Genomic DNA, 20,476 nt, shown 5'->3' on the forward strand with positions numbered 1-20,476 from the left:
AAAAAATGACAGGTTATCCTTATGCATCTATTTGCCCCTCTTTCCAAAACCTTTATAAGACAATAATTGAAACCAAAGGCTTTAACCATGAAAAAAGAACAGCAAGGGGGCCACACAAAGCAAGAGATCTTTTTTTAAATTTTTTTTAATGTTTATTTACTTTTGAGAGACAGAGCGGGGGAGGGGCAGAGAGAGAGAGAGAGACAGACAGACAGACACAGAATCTGAAGCAGGTTCCTGGCTCTGAACTGTCAGCACAGAGTCCAATGTGGGGCTTGAACTCACCAACTGTTAAGATCGTGACCTGAGCCGAAGTTGGAGGCTTAACCAACTGAGCCACCTAGGTGCCCTGAAAGCAATAGATTTCAATGTGTATTTGGAAAATCTAGAGGAGAAGGAGAGGTATAATAATTAAGCAGAGAAGATAAAACTATACCCTAGGCACTTAGAGATAGAAACTAAAAACAAAACATTTGGCCTTAGCACACTAAAAAGAACCAAGACCTGAAAAGTACCATAAAAAAAGATGCATGGGGTTGAAAGTGAGCTGTATTAAAATCTGTAGCTGGAACGGTAAAACTCCAAATTCTTCCCCTAGCTTCATTCTTCCAAAAGTCAAAATAAGGCTTCTTCAGAATAAGGATTTTTCACAGGCAGTCCACCTCACTTAAGCATACAATCATCTTTACAGGGGTAAATGTAAAAAAAATAAAACAAAATCTATACATGTTCAATACTGAGACCTGAAAACTTTTTCCTGGTCCTACTTCTACAATATTGCCATAAAATTAAGGCATTTTTACTGTTGGATCACCAAACAAAACACCAGAGGAGTAAGATTTCTGGACACTGACATTTGGACTGCCCCCGGTTACAAAGCTAGTTTGCCACATAAACATCCTACTCCACAGCAAAGTCTACTAGTCACCAAGAGTTTCTAATCAGTTTTTTTTTTTTTTTTTTTTTGGAGTGAGGGAGTGGCAGAGGGAAAGGGACAGAAAGAATCTTAGGCAGACTCCATGCCCAGCGCAGAGCCTAATCTGGACTCTATCTTACAACCCTGAGATCATGACCTGAGCTAAAACAAGAGTTGGATGCTTAACCAATGGAGCTACTCAGGCGTCTCTCTAAACAGTTTTAGTGTTTCCTTCAAACAGTAACAATAAGGATCACTAAGTAAGTGTCCAAAGAAATCCTCCAATTTGAAAGAAAGACCAGAGTAAAAAAAAAAAAAAAAAAAAAAGGAACTTAAAATTTAAGGAGATAACTACCCTCCTCAAAGGGATCAAAAGACATCTATTCATTAAATAACAGTCCTTAAGAAAGCAATCAGATGATAATAAAAATCTTGTGTGGCCCATTTAAAATGGGATATGCTTTTTAAAAAATGTGATACATTCATCTAAATTCAATATAACTATTAAGAATAAATTGAGAAATCCTCTTAGAAGTAGAAAATACAACCTTAAATTAAGAGAATTAACCAGGCAAATTACTATCTGACTTTAACCATGGTGAAAAGAGAAGAAAAATTGCCAAAGAAATAGGAACCTTTCTATTAATTTAAAGATATAAATCTCCACATTGAAAGGGCTCTAGATTACCCAGCAGGATCAAAGAAAAAAAGACCAACACTAATCACAATTTATCATCTTGAAATTTGAGAACACGAGAAATGAAGGGAAGACCCCCTACTGGCTTCTTAATTACAACTTTAAAAACGCTTAAGACAATGAAGCAATTGCCTGTAGTACTGAGAAAAAGGTTTAGCCTTGAATTCCAATCTAGCAACTAAGTGTAAGGTGGCGAATAGGACACATTTTCAGACATTCAAGATCTTTAAAACAAGATAAAGAAAAAAAAAAAAAAAACAAGAAAAAAAGTCAAAGGAAGCTAAATGAAGAACATATCCTAGAAAAATGAGAGTGTAGGGGCGCCTGCGTGGCTCAGTCGGTTAAGCGTCCGACTTCAGCTCAGGTCATGATCTCGCGGTCTGCGGGTTCGAGCCCCGCGTCGGGCTCTGGGCTGATGGCTCAGAGCCTGGAGCCTGCTTCCGATTCTGTGTCTCCCTCTCTCTCTGCCCCTCCCCCGTTCATGCTCTGTCTCTCTCTGTCCCAAAATTAAAAATAAACGTTAAAAAAAAATTTTTTTTTTTAAAAAGAAAAGAAAAATGAGAGTGTAAAGAAACAGACATGGAACCCAGGAAACTTAAGTAAAAGAAACTCCAGACACAGAACACAGGAAACAGTTCCAAAGATATATAGGAAGCACAGGGAACAGCTAATCCAGACTGGAGCAGGATCCCAGATAATGAAAGCAAAGTTCTAAGGGGGGTGGAGGAAATCATAAGGAAACTATTTTGGCATGTGTCAGAGACCATTATAAAATTGGGAGGGGCGCCTGAGTGGCTCCGACTCTTGATTTTGGTTCAGATCATCTCATAGCTCCTGAGATGGAGCTGGGTTGACAGCGCTGAGCTTGCTTGGGGATTCTCTCTCCCCCTTTCCCTTTGTCCCCCCACCCCCAAAAAAAATACATAACTTAAAAAAAAAATTGGGAAAAAAATGCTGAGCACAAAGAACAAATGGCAAATTAGTTTTCTGTTAGGAAAAGTTATTTTTCAAAAAAGGGGGTGTTTGGCAAAGTGAACCTTAAAATTTACATAGTTATAATAATGTAAACATAAACTACTGAATCAATAATTTTGCTACAAACATGCTGTGGAATACAGGTGATTGGAGAAGACAAGAGTGAATAGGAAAAATACATATAATAGTGAAAAATTATTAAATAGTATAAACACATTATTTAGAAATATGAAGATAAATTCTAGAACAGCTAAAAAGTTGAGGGTCAGTGCCTTTGGAAAGAGACTGGGAATGAAGGGTGGGGCAAAAGACTTCTCTCCTTTTAAGTAGGATGACCATATTTCCTGGTTTGCCTGGCATGGCCAGAAAAGTCCTAATTTGTGCTCATTATCCCAAGACAACTATTAATAGTCCTTGGTTTGTCTCTTAAAAGTGGCCTGGTTTGGATGATAAAGCATACAGTCACCTAACAAATCTTTTCTACCTTCAGTTTTTTATAAACCATTTATAATATACTATACAAAATTTTTTTTTATTAAAGAGGATTATGAATTTGACCTTTAAAAAAGGTTTGCATTAGTAGTAAGAATATCACTGGTTAAATACAGACATTCAAAAACCCATAAATGATTTAACAAGTACCAGATTTATCATTTAATTAAGAAGTCTTAAAAATACTAAACAAGGGATATATTTGTGATAAGTATAGAGACACAAATTTTGTTTTAAAAGATACAGGCCTGCAGCCAGTTCTTTAACAATTATGCTTCTTAATCATACCTTATAGTTACTTTGTATTTATACCAATCTTACTTGCAGACTTACTTGCAGAATGAAACTAACCTAGTAGGAAATCTGCTCAAAACAAACCTCTCGGGAGAAGGCAAAGAGGCAGAGTCCTCTGAGATATATAATTTATACTGCATAAAACTATTTTTGGCAACTCCTCTATATAAATTGATTGAATTCTGACAATGTAGGTGTTACCAGAAAACTTACATAACTTGGTTGCATAAGATGTAGGTTGAAAGCACAAAAAAACTGTAGAAAAAAATAAAATGTGCAGGTCCTTGGAAGACTTCTACCAGACCACCTACAATGTGGACTGCTACCAGACCACATACAAAGTATTATGGAGGCATCTTTTCAAGCCTAGATGCTAGTGTGTGTGCTAGGCACATTAATTAACACTAAACAAAGGTATGCGGTCAGAGGATAACATTGAGTATGAACACTGAGATAGTGACTAAGAAGATGTTGTAGACAGGTAGAAAACAAACCACATAAATAACCATATAACTTAAATTGTTGTTAAGTGCTATAAAATAAAGGTGTAAACAAGAATGGACTATCGGAAAAAAGTATTTGAAGCTTTAACCAAAACTTAAAGAGTACAGCACAATAAAGTTCATGTGTCAGTGTAATAGTTTCTCAGGTTTTTCTAACACTATTATGCCTTTAAATCTAAATTTCTTTAGATTTGATTCCAGAGTTACACAGCTCTCTTTCTGTATGGTAATAAATAAACATATCACCAAGGTGTGAGACACCTTTGCACAAGTATAGGACCCTGAAAGCTCTGATGCTGACACACTGAAATTCTTGATAATTTCATCCTTGAACTCCTGTTTTATAAGTGAAGTCAGGAGAGCAGAGCATGAGCGTGAGCCGAAGGGGTATGTAACTATCTGGAATACCTTCCTACTCAAGTTGCATATAGTACTGATGACTACTATGAAACTTCCACAACACAATTTATACTCTCTTTAAGCCCCATGCAAGTCCTAGGCATCACGGGTCTACCCACATTATGTGTTCATGTTCCTTATCACCATATTTGACTAGTAAGCTGAAGCACTGCTAGCTCCAGGGGGCTGATTTTCCATTCTCCAGACTTGGTTTGAATGCAGAAAGAAGGAAACGAGCCACAAAAATCTTTTGATCAATTTGAGAGTTTTACTTTATTGAACTTTTCAACTTTGGAAATCAGAGGTCTCTTAGGTGAAGATTCTCTGGAGCAGATATTTAACCGCTAGTTTACCTAATTAGTTGTGATTTTACCCTGTTAAGTGTACCCTCACCTTGAGGCATTTTAATAATGACTGACATAAGCAACAGGAGTGGAATACAGGTTTTCACATCAACTCCACAATTTATATAGTACGTTCATCTCATAAACCTGTAACTTGTTAGCTACTAGAAAAATTGATTATTTTTTTTGTAGATAATATCATTCTGCTAGGTTTCCTAAGAAACTCTCTGAAGAGCTCTTTAAAACAAGTTCATGTTTTCCAGTACCTGCTGAACATTTTAAAAGATCTTTAGATTTTAAAAAAAAATGTGTTTTCTACCTATAAACAGCACAATTCAAATCTATTCTGTGGCAAAAATAATTCCTTACACCTTCTCTTAGTTCAGATAAAAAGCCTAAAAGAATTCCATGTCATCACCTGACATGCAAAATTCTGTAATTCTGCACCTTGATGTTATCTGCAAATTATCAAGATCTCATAATCACATGTTAAATGCAACTGAAAAATTTTCTCACAACACTGGAATACAAACAAATTAAAATTGAATTTTACAATGTTTACCAGCAAGACTTTACTTGGACATCAAGGGTACTCTGGGTAAACCAACAAAGTTAGTCTCTAAAAATACCATACTAAGATCTGTCTAAAGCAAACTCATCATTAATCCACACACCTTCTTTTGTATTTCATTCTACTAGTAATACACCATTTCCAACCAAACTTTTTTTTAATACCTTAAAAAGAAAAGCCTAAACTCTTTGGCTCAGCATCCAGAACTCTAACCTACTGTTTCCAGTTAATTTCCAATTACTACCTTAAAAAAAAAATTCCTAGTTCCAGTTCATTCAACTTTCAAAAGTTACTGACTACTGGGGCGCCTGGGTGGCTCAGTCGGTTGAGCGTCCGACTTTGGCTCAGGTCATGATCTCACAGTTTGTGAGTTCAGGCCCCAGGTTGGGCTCTGTGCTAACAGCTCAGAGCCTGGAGCCTGCTTCGGATTCTGTGTCTCCTTTCTGCCCCTCCCCCACTTGTGCTCTGTCTCTCAAAAATAAATGTAAAAAAAGAATTTTTTTTTAGAGTACTTTTTTTTCCCTGAGTACTTTCAATATGCCAGGTGGGGTGCTAAATTCTCAAAATATAAAAAAAAAAACTATCTCCTGAACTCGTACTTAAGGGGTACAGGGAGTGAATAGAATAAAAATAAATAAATACATAAATAACTCCAATAAAATACAAATACCAAAAATATACAAAATGCTATGGAAGAGAATCATACGTTCTTGATAGATTATTCAAAGCAATCTTCCCTCAAAACAATGAAAAATATTAGACTGAAATATAAAGAGCATCCTCTTAAGAGCAATGAAAGGTTGACAAAATAAGGAATTACTAGGTCAACAATGAAGGGGAAATGGGACTCTAAGAGATATGAAGATACAGAAGCTACTTCTGCCCCTGGGAGCATTTGTAAATTCCCCAAAATTTAAATTTTCATTTTACCACTCTTGTGGAAGAAATCAAAGCCCAGGATATGCACAAGGCATGGTTGTACACATATTAATTTCACTAGTCTCCCAACTTTTCTGTTTATTTTTTAATAAAGTTTATTTATTTGGGGGGAGGGGGCAGGTGGAGAGAGAATCCCAAGCAGGCTCCATGATATCAGCATGTGCCTGACACAAGGCTCGATGCCACGAACCTTGAGTTCATGACCTGACCTGAAATCAAGAGTCTGACACTTAACCAACTGAGATATCCAGGCACCCCTCTGCTTGAATATTGTCAAGAAAAGTCAAACTAATCAAATAAAATTGGGATTAAGTGTCACCCCACTGCTTCATGGAAAGCCACAAGAGACCATCATTCCAACACCTAACATATCAAGAATGAGCCAGATAATCTATAAAATCATTTTTCTTGAGTCCACCAAAGCTGAGGCTACAAGGCAAACAGACGAATTGAAATACAAAGAATGGTAAGCCCCTCCAAAAGAAATAAAACAAAGGAGGCCATCAAAAAAGCTGGTAACACAATAGCACTGCTAGGAATTTACCCAAGGGATACAGGAGTACTGATGCATAGGGGCACTTGTACCCCAATGTTTATAGCAGCACTCTCAATAATAGCCAAATTATGGAAAGAGCCTAAATGTCCATCAACTGATGAATGGATAAAGAAATTGTGGTTTATATACACAATGGAGTACTACGTGGCAATGAGAAAGAATGAAATATGGCCCTTTGTAGCAACGTGGGTGGAACTCGAGAGTGTTATGCTAAGTGAAATAAGCCATACAGAGAGGGACAGATACCATATGCTTTCACTCTTATGTGGATCCTGAGAAACTTGGCGGAAACCCATGGGGGAGGGGAAGGAAAAAAAAAAAAAGAGATTAGAGTGGGAGAGAGCCAAAGCATAAGAGACTCTTAAAAACTGAGAACAAACTGAGGATTGATGGGGGGTGGGAGGGAGGGGAGGGTGGGTGATGGGTATTGAGGAGGGCACCTTTTGGGATGAGCACTGGGTGTTGTATGGAAACCAATTTGACAATAAATTTCATATATTGAAAAAAAAAAAAGGCTGGTAACAGCCAAAATTTATCAAATTCTTAAATACACAAAGACAAATATTTGTTAGTGTAAGACACTTTAATAACTCTGGGAGCCTCAATACAAGGTAAGTCTTTTACACAGGCCTCCACTGAGTACTCATAACAAAGAATGAGGACAGACAGGAGACTGGAAAGTCTTACTCTCTGCAGCATGACGATGCACGACCTGCCTATGTTTAAGAAAAGAAAAGGAGAACTTGAAGAAGCTCGTCCATGCTCCAGATCCTGCAGGAGTACAAGGTGCGAGTGGCTGTTGCTAATAAAGGGTATGAAACCCACTTCCAGCACAGATTCTAAACTGATACAAGGCTGTGGTCTGTATGTAGCTACTACAGAAAGACTATGAAACCTGCTTGCCCAAGATCCTCCATCAATACAAGGCAGAGATCAGTTGCTTTTGGGGTGGGGTAGGGGAGATGGCAGAGTTTTGCATTCACTCTACACTCTAGAAGGCAGCAAGAAGGACAGAAATCTGAGGACCAGGCACAGAGAGCTTGCCTAAGATTAGAGAAAGATGTACAGAACTAAGTACACTTCCTTTTGCCCCAAGCTTTGTTCCAAATAAGAAAGGTAGCTTACTGCTGAGAGAGTTGTAACAAATTGAGACCCCTTAATGCTAGATGTGCAGGGCCTGAAGGAAGTTGAGGCTACTGAAAGAAAACTTATATCCTCTAGTATCCAAGGCCTCACACTAAGCACTATGTAGTGACAGTCTACTACTGGAGTACTCTAAAGGTAAATAAAGTGATAATAAATTTCAAACCTGACCCAACTACAGACTAAACCAACACAACCCATCACACTGTCTGACAAAAGTGGATTATGTCCAATGTCCACATTCAGGCTTAAATATTATTTATTTCAGTCTCTTCTTTTACTTACAATGTTTGGCATTTAAACAAAAGTTATAAGACACACAAAAATACAAGGGAAAAAAGAATCAACCCACCGCTAGGAGATAAGAGAGTCGGGCAGAACCAGATGAATATGGCTCCAATGTTAGCAAAGTGGAAAACTGATGCATTTAACAGTAAACTAAGCAAAACTAAAAACTAGGGAACTGGAAAATAGGCTAGAAGAAAATTATCAAGCATGAAGCAGAGAAAAACAGATGGTGGTAAATATAGAAGAGAGGGCTTCAAAGATACTAAAAGAAGACTAAGGAAGTCTACCATATGTTTAGGTGGAATTACAGAAGGAAAGGACCAGGACAGAGAAAAAAAAATTGGAGATACTGGCTGAAAGTGTTTCAAAAGTGACAAAGGATTAGAGTCAGAAAGCCCAGCAGATATCAACTAGAATAATTAGCAATTACATCAATACTCACTGAAAATTATGCTTAAACTGAACATATTATGCTCACTAAAAATTCTGCTTAAAAACAACAAAAACCTGAAAATGCCATGGGAGCACTGATTGGAAATAAACAAAAGTTCCAGATGAGAAAGACTTCAGAAAAGGGAACGTCTGTCTTGACCTTTGAAGAATAATAGAAAAAGGAGGATGCATAAAAATGCTAAAGCATGTTGAAGAACTGGAAAATAGAAAATGATCTGAGTGCCAGAGTGAAAGGGATGGTATGGGAGAGATGAACAGAAAGGGTGCTAAAGGGAATTCATAAAACAGGTTATATCCATACTGTAAAGGCAACCTTGTGTTCTCTGCTCAGGAGTTCATACTTTAACAATACAATGGTTTTTGGGGAGCCTGGATGGCTCAGTGGGTTAAGTGTCCGACTTTGGCTCAGGTCATGATCTCCCAGTTCATGGGTTCAAGCCCCACATCAGGCTCTGTGCTATTAGCTCAGAGTCTGGAGTCTGCTACAAATTCTGTCTCCCTCTGTCTCTGCCTGTCCCCTGTGCACATACACGTGCTCTCTCTCAAAAATAAACATTAAAAAAAAAATAATAGTTTTGAAGCTTTTACCACTAGTAATTTGTATATTATTTTTCTCTTAGGACCCCATAAATTATGTTCCTGACAAACAGAACTTTCAAAGATGAAACAATTAGTAACCCAACAAAACTGTGTCTAGTTTTGCCTAGTCTTAATAAACACATAAACATCTTCCTGCATTTCTTATAATACTGAAAGTAATTAATTTTAATACCTTTGTGGAATAAGGGAGCACAATCTAATACTATGGACTACAGGCTCGGGAGCTACTGAAGATTTTGAAATACCATCAGCTAAAAACAAACACCACCCCCCCCCACAAGTTTCTCCCCAATTAAGGACAAGTTATCAGAAAGAAACATACTGGCTCCAAGGCAAATTAAAGAGGATCCAAAAGTAAATGGATAGAAGGCATATTCAATACATCAAATAGAAAAGAATTCTATGGGGGGCGGGGGGGATGAGAGAGATTATTCAGAATGATGAAAAACAAACATATTTTTCTTTTTTGGCAGGGAGCTGGGAGTGGTAGACAAAAAAAAAAAAAACAAACAAAAAACACAAGCTGAGTTTTAAAGAAATGAGTAGCCTGAAATATATGTAAGAGATCTAGAAGCACATTGGAAATAGTTTTGAAAACACAGGACAGCAGCCTGGGGTGATAAGAGATTTTAAATCACTTACACACTGATCTACTTACTTTTCCTCATACACATAGGCTATCTCCCTGCCCTTTGATTTCACTGTACCTTCTACATGGTAAGCCTAAGTGCTTGCCTCCACTAATTATGTCTAATAAGTAGAATTTGGGGCACTATGAAAAAGTAAACTGAAAAGCTTCAGGCAGTATAGGAAAACACTTAAGACCAAAGGAGTCCTACCTATTACCCTACTTAACATAAAGTTTTCTTTGAGCACTACCACAAATTGTTTACCAAGCAGGGCTTGGATTTTTGGTTACCAAAGTTGGAAAACTTACTAATTCCTAAGATCAGAGAAATGATAGCATAATGTTATAGTTTTTCACTGATTCTGCCTATAAAGGAATCTCTTAAATAGCATGTATTCTTTGTCACCACTCTTAAGATTATGTTAACAGTCTGTTCAGGATCTGTCAAAAATCACCAAGTTTGGGGTGCCTGGGTGGCTCAGTTGGTTAGGCGGCCGACTTCGGCTCAGGTCATGATCTCGCGGTCCGTGAGTTCGAGCCCCGCATCGGGCTCTGTGCTGACAGCTCAGAGCCTGGAGCCTGTTTCAGATTCTGTGTCTCCCTCTCTCTGACCCTCCCCCGTTCATGCTCTGTCTCTCTCTGTCTCAAAAATAAACGTTAAAAAAAATTAAAAAAAAAAAAAATCACCAAGTAGTCAAAAACCAAATAACCAGACTAACATAAAGGCCCCAGCCTGATCTATATCAACAAAGTACAGCCCACACCTAAGACTTTTCCTTTCAGAAATCAAGATTAAGATACTAATTAAGATAGAAATAAATAGGAACCTGAGGCTAAGCACAATAAATTAAGCATTGCCCAATTTTTAGTATAAAAGCCAATTTCTAACCATTTGCAGAAATATGGTAGTTAAGGGGCCTCTGGGTGGCTCAGTTGGTTAAGTATCTGACTCTTAATTTTGGCTCAGGTCACGATCTCATGGATTCTGAGTTTGAGCCCATATTTGAGCTCCAGATTCTGTCTCACTCTATGCTTCCACCCCCAACTCGCTCTCTCTCAAGAAATAAACATTAAAAAAAAAAAAAAAAAGACAGTTAAGAATGCAAGCTATGAGGTCTGTCCTTGGTGCGACTCTAAGCTTAATTTCTCTAATGTTTAATTCTTTACCTACAAAATGGGGATAATAATAGTACCAACTTCAAAAGTATATTGTGAACTTTGCTGGACATAATATGTATTCAGCAAATACTCCCTATTATTGAGCAATGCCATCGTCTTTAAAAGATTTTCATACAGCTTTGTAGACATTCTGTTGGCTATTTCATTACTTGAACTTTGTTTTTAACACAGTAAGACTTTTAGTGTCACGCGGATTTATTACAGGAGGATAACTGCTACAGGATGAAGAAATACACTTTGCCCACTGGAGTATGTACATAAATATTGGGAAAAATAAGCATTATTAACATTTTTTCCTGTTATCTCTAACTGGATTTTGTTTTCTTTATATTTAGTTTTCGAAATTTCTTTAATGTACCTGCTCTTCCTTTTGTAATTATGGGAAGCAATTATTTAAAAATGAAAGACATGTTTCTTTTTTAAATATAATAAACTCTAGAGAACTCCTAAGAATAATTTCCTAAATTGCAGCACTACTGGTCTACCCTCTTTAGTATCTACTAACCACAAAAGAAAATAAAAAAAAAATTAAAGTACTATTCTAGTAATTACTAAGTAGAAAATAAGGTTAAAATCACTCCACAAAACATTTAGAACACCTGAGTATGCTTTAAAATTTTTACTATAAAAAATTTTATATATTTTTTATATAAATTATATAAATAAATATATTTATATAAATATATATATATATTTATATATAGAGACAATAAACTTCCACATACCAATCAACAGTCTCCAATAATTATCAACATCTGACCTATCTTATAGTCTGTTTTACCATCCTCTATTTCTTTAAGATTTTATCTTTAAGTAATCTCTGCACCCAGCATGGGGCTTGAACTCATAATCCCAAGATCAAGAGTCCCAACGTCTACGCTCTACCCACTCAATCAGCCAGGCACCCCACCATTCTCTATTTTAAAGCAAATCCCAATCAAGATATCTATAAGAGTGCCTATTCTTAAACTGTTCTAAGCAACCTGTGGTAAATTACAAAACATGGCTCTAAATCCCTCCAAGTATGCATACATACCTCCTTGCATTATCATGTTGCCTGTCTGCCCAGAAGAGGCAGACTCTTATTTTCCACATCCCTTGAATATGCGCTAGTCTTGCGAGACTTACTTTGATTAAAAGAATGTAGTGTAAGTGACATCATATGATTTGCAAAGCTGTAAGCCTTACAACTTCCTCTCTCTCTCTCTGTCTGTCTCTGCTGTCGAGACCCCCATGCCATTAAGATGACGACATGGAGCAGAGCCTACATGTTAACTGATACCAACTGTCAGAAATATGAGTGACACCATCTTGGACCTTCCAGTCTGAGAAATCCTACAGCTAAATACTGGTATGTAAGTGAACCCCAGCAAAACCAGAACTGCCCAACAGGCACATAGGGCTGTAAAACAGTAAACAGTAATTTTAATCCACTAGGTTTTGAGGTGGTTTGCTATGTAGCAACAGAGTAAAGCTTCACAATTCATCCTAATTTCTATTTTGCCATAATTATCATTATGTACCCAGTTTCTATGAAAAATCTGATTCTATTACAGGGTCTAATTTAGAATTTGTCTTAAATATCTAGGGGAATTGAAGTTAATGAATTATCAAGAGCACAGTATTACTACACAATAAATTCATGGCATGAAGGCCAAAGTTATCACACAAAATACCAATGTATTTCAATAGCCAGTAGTCTCACAGAATTGCATAGTTATAATTCCATTATTTACATCTATTTGGTATAGTCTTTTAATCAATCTGCTTCTGGGGGAAAAATAATTTTTTTTTGTAAGTGGGAAATCCTAGTGTTTTATGGGTTCTAGTGAACATGGAAATGTGGAAGCTATTTCATTCACACTGGGTGGTCACATCAGAAAGCAGAGAACTCTTTGGGTCTTTAAAAAACAAAACAAAACAAAAAAACTGCCTCTGGGTTTGTAGCTGACAGATACTTAGGACAAACATACCCACGTCTTAAAAAATAATCAGAAAAAGGTTTAACATCCTCACGAGAAAACGACTATAGTCTATATACTACCTTATGAGATAATCTGTTTTCCTTTAAAGTATGTATTTAATCTGCTGGGGTACCTAGGTGGCTCAGTCGATTAAGCATCCGACTTCAGCTTAGGTCATGATCTCATGGTTCTTGGGTTCCAGCCCTGCATGAGGTTCCATGCTGACAGCTCAGAGCCTGGAGCCTGCTTCAGATTCTGTGTCTCCCTCTCTCTGCCCCTCTCCCAATCATATTTCTCTTTCTCTCTCTCTCTCTCTCAAAAATAAACATTAAGAAAAAAATTAAAATGTAAATATCAAGTTTCAATCTTTAGAGTGGCCACCATTTTAGTTAGTTTTTTTTTTTTTTTCTGGAAGGTGAGAGACACATTATACTATAGTGCAATAATAATAGATGAGAACCTAGCTTTTAAAGTTCAGAAGTTGCCCTCTTTTAAAACTGTTGACAAAACTAGGTGGAGAACAGTAGGTGATTTCAAAACCAGGTATTCAACTTATGTAGTCTAACTGGTAGAGCCACAGAGAAATATATTTGAGAGCAAGAAAAACCAGCTTTGATCGATCGCATGACTTCAGACCAGAATAGAAAAGTTAAGATCAATGAAAATTAAACCACAGCCAACTCTCAAATTATAATTTTATCCCTTGCTCTTGGGTTCATCTTACTATCAGCAACTTTTTAAAGACAGTATTTCTATAAAATAATGATTTGTGAGGAGATAAATTATTTCACTATAACAGAATTTTGCTTTAGTGAATTCAATAGATGTTACAAGTAATTCAAAATCTTACTCATTTCACATTGTAATCCTAATGGGATCAGTTGTTAATCTGTTATTTAGGAGTTAAAAGTTAATTAGTTAAGTTTAATTTGCTGGTTAAAAATAAGGTTTGATGCAAACATTTCACTGCCTTCCACTTAAGCATTTCCCACTGTTCTTTATTACTGACAATTATCTGCAGTAACAGAAAAGATGCTGTCAGTAAAGGCAATCTTAAAAATTACTTTTATTGGTCTTAGGGACATAATAGCTCTCCATTTCCAAAGACACAGAGCACTTTCTCAAACAGTAGAGGTTTTTCAAGTCATCTTCCATTCAATTCGTTGCAGCTATGGGAACAAACTGTCCATTCCTAAAACAAAATGGGATACCATGACTTTGCAGTTTCCTTATCAAACTCCTATAGTCTTCTCCACATCTCAGTTCAAGCAATACTTTCTGTACAAATTTCCCCAAAGATTAAGCACCCCTCTTCTGTCCTCCCACAGTACTACTATGTACCTACACTAAGATAATAGCAGTAGTTGTTTATACATTAGTCTCATGACTAAACTGTGAGTTGTAGAGGGCAGATGAGGTGTCCAGCTCATTCTCATAATGTGAAGCCCTGGTCTAGTAGCTGGAATGCAATAAGTTATCAAAAAATGTTTTACATAATTTGATAATTCTGCACTACCATTTTCGTAAAACATAGTATTAAAATGTGGGCAACTCTTGAACATAAGCCAGATGAAGAGTTGTGTAAAATGGATATAGAGCTCATTAAAGATTGGCTGCATGTGAGCCACGAATGAGGTCTCACTTGATTACCTGACATCTTCATGTAGAACATATGTGCAAGTCTATCTATATAAGGGAATCTTTGTACTTTATCTTGGAAAATAAGCACTCTTACCAGTATAGCAGAAACAGTAATCACTTGTATTTAAGTAGGAATTTTTAATCATTCTTATTCAAGACATCTGACCCTGTGTGCAACTTTGAGAAAAGCCAAGACTATGCATATCCACAGGCTGACATCTGAGGCATCATTTAAAGCAAAGGAAAAGCTGTAAAAAGTTCTTATCTAAAAACACTTGCAGCCATTTGCAACTACATGGATGGAACTAGAGGGTATTATGCTAAGCGAAATTAGAGAAAGACAAATACATGACTTCACTCATATGAGGACTTTAAGACACAGAACAGATGAACATAAGGGAAGGGAAGCAAAAATAATATAAAAACAGGGAGGGGGACAAAACAGGAGAGACTCTTAAATATAGAGAACAGAGGGTTGCTGGAGGGGTTACAGGACAGGGCGATGGGCTAAATGGGTAAGGGGCACTAAGGAATCTACTCCTGAAATCACTGTTGCACTATATGCTAATTTGGATGTAAATTAAAAAAATAAAAACATTTGTATTATAGAATGTATATAAATACAGGTTACTGGGGGGAAGGAGAAATTACAGGCAGAGTAATATTTTAAGGTTATTCTGACTGGAACATAAACTGGACTTGTATCAATTCCAATTGCTTTTATATACATTAAAAATTCACTTTGAGAGTATTATGTCCCCTAGGTGTTGACTACTACAGGCGACCTCATCCACTTTGGTCCTCACATCAACTCTAGGAAAACTGCCGTTTTCAAGGAAATCTGAAGAGATTTGAAATCGGCAAAATTAAGACTCAAATCCAGGTCTTCGGACCACAACTGTTTCACAAAAGGCTGTAGACCTGTAAAGGAAATACTGACCTCATTTCTGAAACAAAATCTTTATCTTCACCAAAAAAATCTCGTTACACTTTTTGTCTGCCTTGTTAACAACATACTGTTTGGTTTTTAAAACAAAAATTCATTTTTAACCTTACCTCTTAGTTGTAAACAGAAAGGGAGGAAGGGGAGGTTTAAGTAAAAATAAATAAAAGTCCTACAAAAAACAAACAAAAGACACCTTACTAAATTCAGTTTCACTTTGGCACATTTACTCTCAATAGTGCCAAACGACACTAGTGAGGAATCCATTACCAGGGTAGATTTCCCCCGTATATTACTATCTATCTGTGTACGTACGAAAAAAAATAATTGTAGTATTTTATGGTGTGTGTTTGTACATGTTCATCTTCACTACGCAGTTCCATCAAAATGAGGGAATATTCTACAAATCGTGCCTTCCATATTTTTACTTCTTCTACCAACAGGTTCGTTTTTTATACATACCACCAACTATTTCAACTCGAAGAACATACAAATTTATCACAACACAAAGCAACTCTCAAAGTATCACGATATTCAAGAAACAGGGCGATCAACGAGCAAAGCGTCACCGCAACTTAAGGGGCTTAGCAAAGTCCCTTCAATTCGAGACCGGGTTGGCAGAGGCCCCAACTTCCCCGCCTTCCACACCGCGCTCCTTAAATACTTCACTCGTGACACGCCCGGCCCGCAGGGCTCTGGAGGACCCTCCTTACCCCGAGTCAAGAGCAGGCCTCCAAAGGCCAAAATAGGGCCGAAACCCCCAGCCCTTGCCAACAACACGTCCTTAAGGAAGACGTACAATCTGCCCCTCCACCCGTCACAAACTCCACCACGAGATGAAAGGCCACCGGCAGAGGCCTGCGCCCAGTCTCCCTTCGTACCCGTGACTCCGTATCACGATCCTCCGCGCCAAGTAAAGACGGAGGAAGCAGCCTCCGCGTCCCCAAGCCTGTACTTCGTTTTCTCCCTTCCCCCACGCGGCCTAGGTTAGAACCAACTCCCAGAGAGAGAAAAGCCCGTGCGCCGCAGCTTATTACCCCTGCTCCCGAGCTGGCAACGAATAAGGCGCGTCCCTCTCGCAACGACCGCAGCACTGCCTTCCTCCTCGGAGTTCTAGGCCTCTAACTGAGGCAAAGCAGTCCGCAGAGAAGCACAATGGCGACCGCCCCTCTCTCAGATCCGGCGCAGAACCAGCCGCCACCGTTAAAAGCCCCTCCCTTCTCTTCCCCCCACTTCACGGACTCCGCCGACATCTCGCGAGAGGGGCGGCGCTGCGGGGGACCCGAGAGCTGCGGGCGGGCTCGACGTACCCTACCGCGGGGTGGTGCTCTGACTGCGGCAACCGTTGAAGGGCTGCCCCCAGGGAGGCAGCAAGGCGCCACCGGTAAGCAGCTGCGGCTGGTGGGCCGGCGGGCTGGCGGCTGGGCCGGCAAGGGTGCGGACGCCGGGAGAGGGGTGCTGGAGGCCCAGCCCTAGTTGCCGCCTCGCTTACTTGGCTAGAGGCACTAATTCAGCCTTGCCGGCCCCGGCGCCCGAGTCCACGCCATCGGCTCTTGCCGCCTCTGGCAAACCAGTTGGACCCACTGCTCGAAATACCGCCCAGTTCCTTTTTTTTTTTTTTTTTTTTTTTTTTTGGCGCTTGGCCAAAGTGGCGCAGTGAATGTTTATTGACTTGAATCAAGCACTGCCTCTCCCGACCTCCCCTCCTCCCACTCTCTGCCGGTCCTGCCCGTGGTCTGAGAGCCCTCACCTTTCAGGGTAGGAGCCAGTTGCCCAGGACCGTTTCTTGCTGGTGGTCATTCAGGCTTGGTGGTGGTGTACTTTTACAGTCGTGTCTCCTAAAATCGTGATACTGATCTTTGATAGTGTAGCTACAGATTTTGCAGTAAAAATTCACTTGGAGGAAAATTTTAAGGTAAATGGTCCTGTGAAAATTAGGCGAAACATTTAAAAACCCTGTAATGTGGTAAGCTTAGTATGTAAATGATTAGTAAAAAATAAAAAGGAGTAAGAGAAAACTGCAATTGATGTGGATTTAGATTACATTACGTGGATTCAGGTGATATTGTACTTATTTTGAATAATGTATCAAACATAAAAGTTCTTTAACGGTAAAGATAAGTTACTGAGACTTGTAGACTTACTCAACGGCATCTGTTAAAGTGACTGTTTTATTAGGTTTTAAGCGATGCATTGTATTCAAATAATTCCAATAAATGAAGTATGAGGTTTCTATGAATATCTTTGTCATTTCATCTGAAGGGAATGCACTATCACTTCTCATCCCCATTTCACTCTGGGAGACTAACAGACTATCCATGCTTCGTTCACTATTATAAATTGTAAAATATTATAAATTTTAAAGATTCAAAGTTTATTATTTAAAATTGTCATATAAATGCCAGTCTAGCTTTTTAGGATTTGAGTTAAAGATTAAGCATGTGGTATGGGATAAAGTGAACATATTAGAGGAAATTAACTTGCCCTTTTTAGAAAACACTTTTTTTTTTTTTTTTTTGCAGCCCCGGTTAGTATACTACTAGCAATGTAGTTATGGATATGCACATGTGAAGCACCAGATTGCATGAGTTCATATCCTAGTTCTGCCTCTGTATTACTACCTTTGTTGTGTTGAGCAATTTTTTTTTAACTTTATTTAGGACTTACTTATTTTTGAGAGAAAGAGAGCGTGAGTGGGAGAGGGTCAGAGAGAGGGAGACACAGAATTGGAAGCAGGCTCCAGGTTCTGAGCTGTCAGCACAGAGCGCGATGCGGGGCTCAGACTCACAAACCCTGAGATCATGACCTGAGCTGAAGTCTATCGCCCAACCAACTGAGCCACCCAGGGGCCCCAGCAATTCTTTAACCTTGATAAGCCTGTTTCCTGTAAAATGGGATTAATAACAATACCTGTATCCCACAGAGCTGTTGAAAATATTAAATGGGTGGGGATGGGAGGGAGGGGCAAGTGGGTGATGGGTATTGAAGAGGGCACCTGTTGGGATGAGCACTGGGTGTTGTATGGAAACCAATTTGACAATAAATTTCATAATAAAAAAAAGAAAATACTAAATAAGATAATGCATTAGTTCCTGGAACATAGTAAGCATACCATAACTGTTAGCTATTATATTCCATGTCTAAGCCACCACTAATATTGTCTTTCTGGGGCTTAATATTATATAGGTCCCTTAAACATCTTCTCAAGTATATTCTACACTAAGAGGAATGACTGCACCATTTTTCTGAGCTATGGCAGTCAGACCTGGTACCAGTAACTTCTCTACAGAACCCCCAAACCTGGCAAGAATGGATCAGATTTTGACAGATTATGGCTTCATCCACACCCAGAACTGATGATATCAGCAGAGGTGAGTGTGACACCAATTTTCTATGCTAAACATACTTTCCACACTCTATTACTGATGCTAGTAATTGCATAAAAACCACTGATAACTGTGTTTTTATTCCTTAAGAATGGTTAGTTTTCATTGTTTTTAAAGTACCTTCTCTGATTTGAGTTTCCATGAGTTTTTAATGAGTTTTCATTATCAAAAATTTTTTGAAATTTTCCTACGTTAAAGACAATTTGATAGAATTGTGGATACAGATGGGTAAAATGGTGACTATATTTTCTGATCTAAAAATCAGTACAAAATGATTTGACAGGAAAATATTTGAAATCAGAACTGTTCTGATCAATTTAGACTCCATAGTTGTTTTTTTGTGTGCAAAATTCCCCTAATTAGCCTTCTTTTGCTAAGCTTTTTATCCTTATGACCAACTCTGACGTACCTTTTTTTATCTAAATATCTTGGTTCACCACTTGCCCACACCACTTAAATTAGTTTCCATACTACTAGTAATTTTTCCCCTTATACTTTGTAAATTTGCCTATCATTTGGTCATGGTCATAACAGTCCTTTCCTCTTACGTTAATAGTTCTTCAACTAGCTGATAGCTTAGAGAATTCTCTTTCAGATACTGAATTTCCAAGTTCCAATTTTTCTTCCTTTTTTGTCATCCCACACCCTAACTTTCTAAGAAGCTTCTCTATGTAAAAGCAATCTTATAGATATTTTTCACTTTGCATAAGCTATGTGGTCTTTAAAAGGTGTGGTCATATTTGCTTTTTGTAAATCAAATCATTTTTAAATGCATTTTTAAAGTTTATTTTGAAAGAGAGAAAGAGAACGTACAAGTCGGGGAGAAACAGAGAGGGAAAGAGAGAGAATCCCAAGCAGGCTCTACACTGTCAGCATAGAACCCGATGCTCTTAACCAACTGAGCCACCCAGGTGTTCCTAAATCAAATCATTTTTAAATGTAGGTTATTTCTTAAGCTTTGGCTAACAGAAGGTAATACCTGGGATGAGAAAAGAGTGGCTATAGAGAGGTCCCTGAGTTGCAAACAAAGGATGCCAATTTCTTCTCAAATGGGAATCTTATTAATCCCTGGAGAAAGGAACATTGTGGCATCAACCAAGTTTAGGATCTACTATTTAAAGTTATAGGTAATTTTAAGGGCACTTGAGTGGCTCAGTCAGTTAAGCATCCGGCTCTTGCTTTTGGCTCTGGTCATGATCTCAACAGTTTGTGAGTTCGAGCCCTGCATGGGACCCTGCGCTGACAGTGTAGACTCTACTTGGAATTCTTTCTCTCCCCCTCTCTGTCTGCCCCTCCCCTGTGTGCGCATGCGCACGCACACACACACACTCCCTCTCTCTCTCTCTCTCTCTCTCTCTCTCTTTCTCTCTCTCAAAAATAAATAGTTACAAGTAATTTTAAGTATGTAATAATAATAATAATAGTCTACAGATTGAGGCCTCTTCCTTCTTAAAGATCCTTTGCTTTAAATCTTTGATATAAAGAATTCCATTCATTCCAAAAATGATAAGCCCCAGATTTAGTGATTATGTGAATTTTTCTCCTCTAATTGAATGGAATTTTAG

At 38.2% G+C, this 20,476-nt stretch overlaps 2 protein-coding genes across 27 annotated transcripts in view; one reads left to right on the forward strand and one right to left on the reverse strand.

The window, feature by feature from the left end:
- The window catches only part of MARCHF7 (membrane associated ring-CH-type finger 7), a 59,343-nt gene extending 42,427 nt beyond the window's left edge, over positions 1-16,916 (reverse strand). For 6 of the 9 annotated variants that reach the window (XR_007454487.1, XR_007454488.1, XM_049616120.1 and 3 more), the window contains exon 1: positions 16,563-16,715. The gene's annotated coding sequence lies outside the window, so the exon portion shown is untranslated. Of the gene's footprint in view, positions 1-285; positions 1,832-16,406; positions 16,519-16,562; positions 16,716-16,840 lie in introns of those variants that run through there. The other 3 variants (XM_049616115.1, XM_049616114.1, XM_049616116.1) reach the window with 3 other exon arrangements.
- BAZ2B (bromodomain adjacent to zinc finger domain 2B) overlaps positions 16,822-20,476 on the forward strand; it is a 434,688-nt gene continuing 431,033 nt past the window's right edge. For all 18 annotated transcript variants that reach the window (XM_049616088.1, XM_049616087.1, XM_049616095.1 and 15 more), the window contains exons 1-2: positions 16,822-16,909; positions 18,712-18,896. The gene's annotated coding sequence lies outside the window, so the exon portion shown is untranslated. The remainder of the gene's footprint in view (positions 16,910-18,711; positions 18,897-20,476) is intronic.

Source organism: Panthera uncia (assembly GCF_023721935.1).
Source record: "Panthera uncia isolate 11264 chromosome C1 unlocalized genomic scaffold, Puncia_PCG_1.0 HiC_scaffold_3, whole genome shotgun sequence".
In the NCBI taxonomy this organism is placed as follows: domain Eukaryota; kingdom Metazoa; phylum Chordata; class Mammalia; order Carnivora; family Felidae; genus Panthera; species Panthera uncia.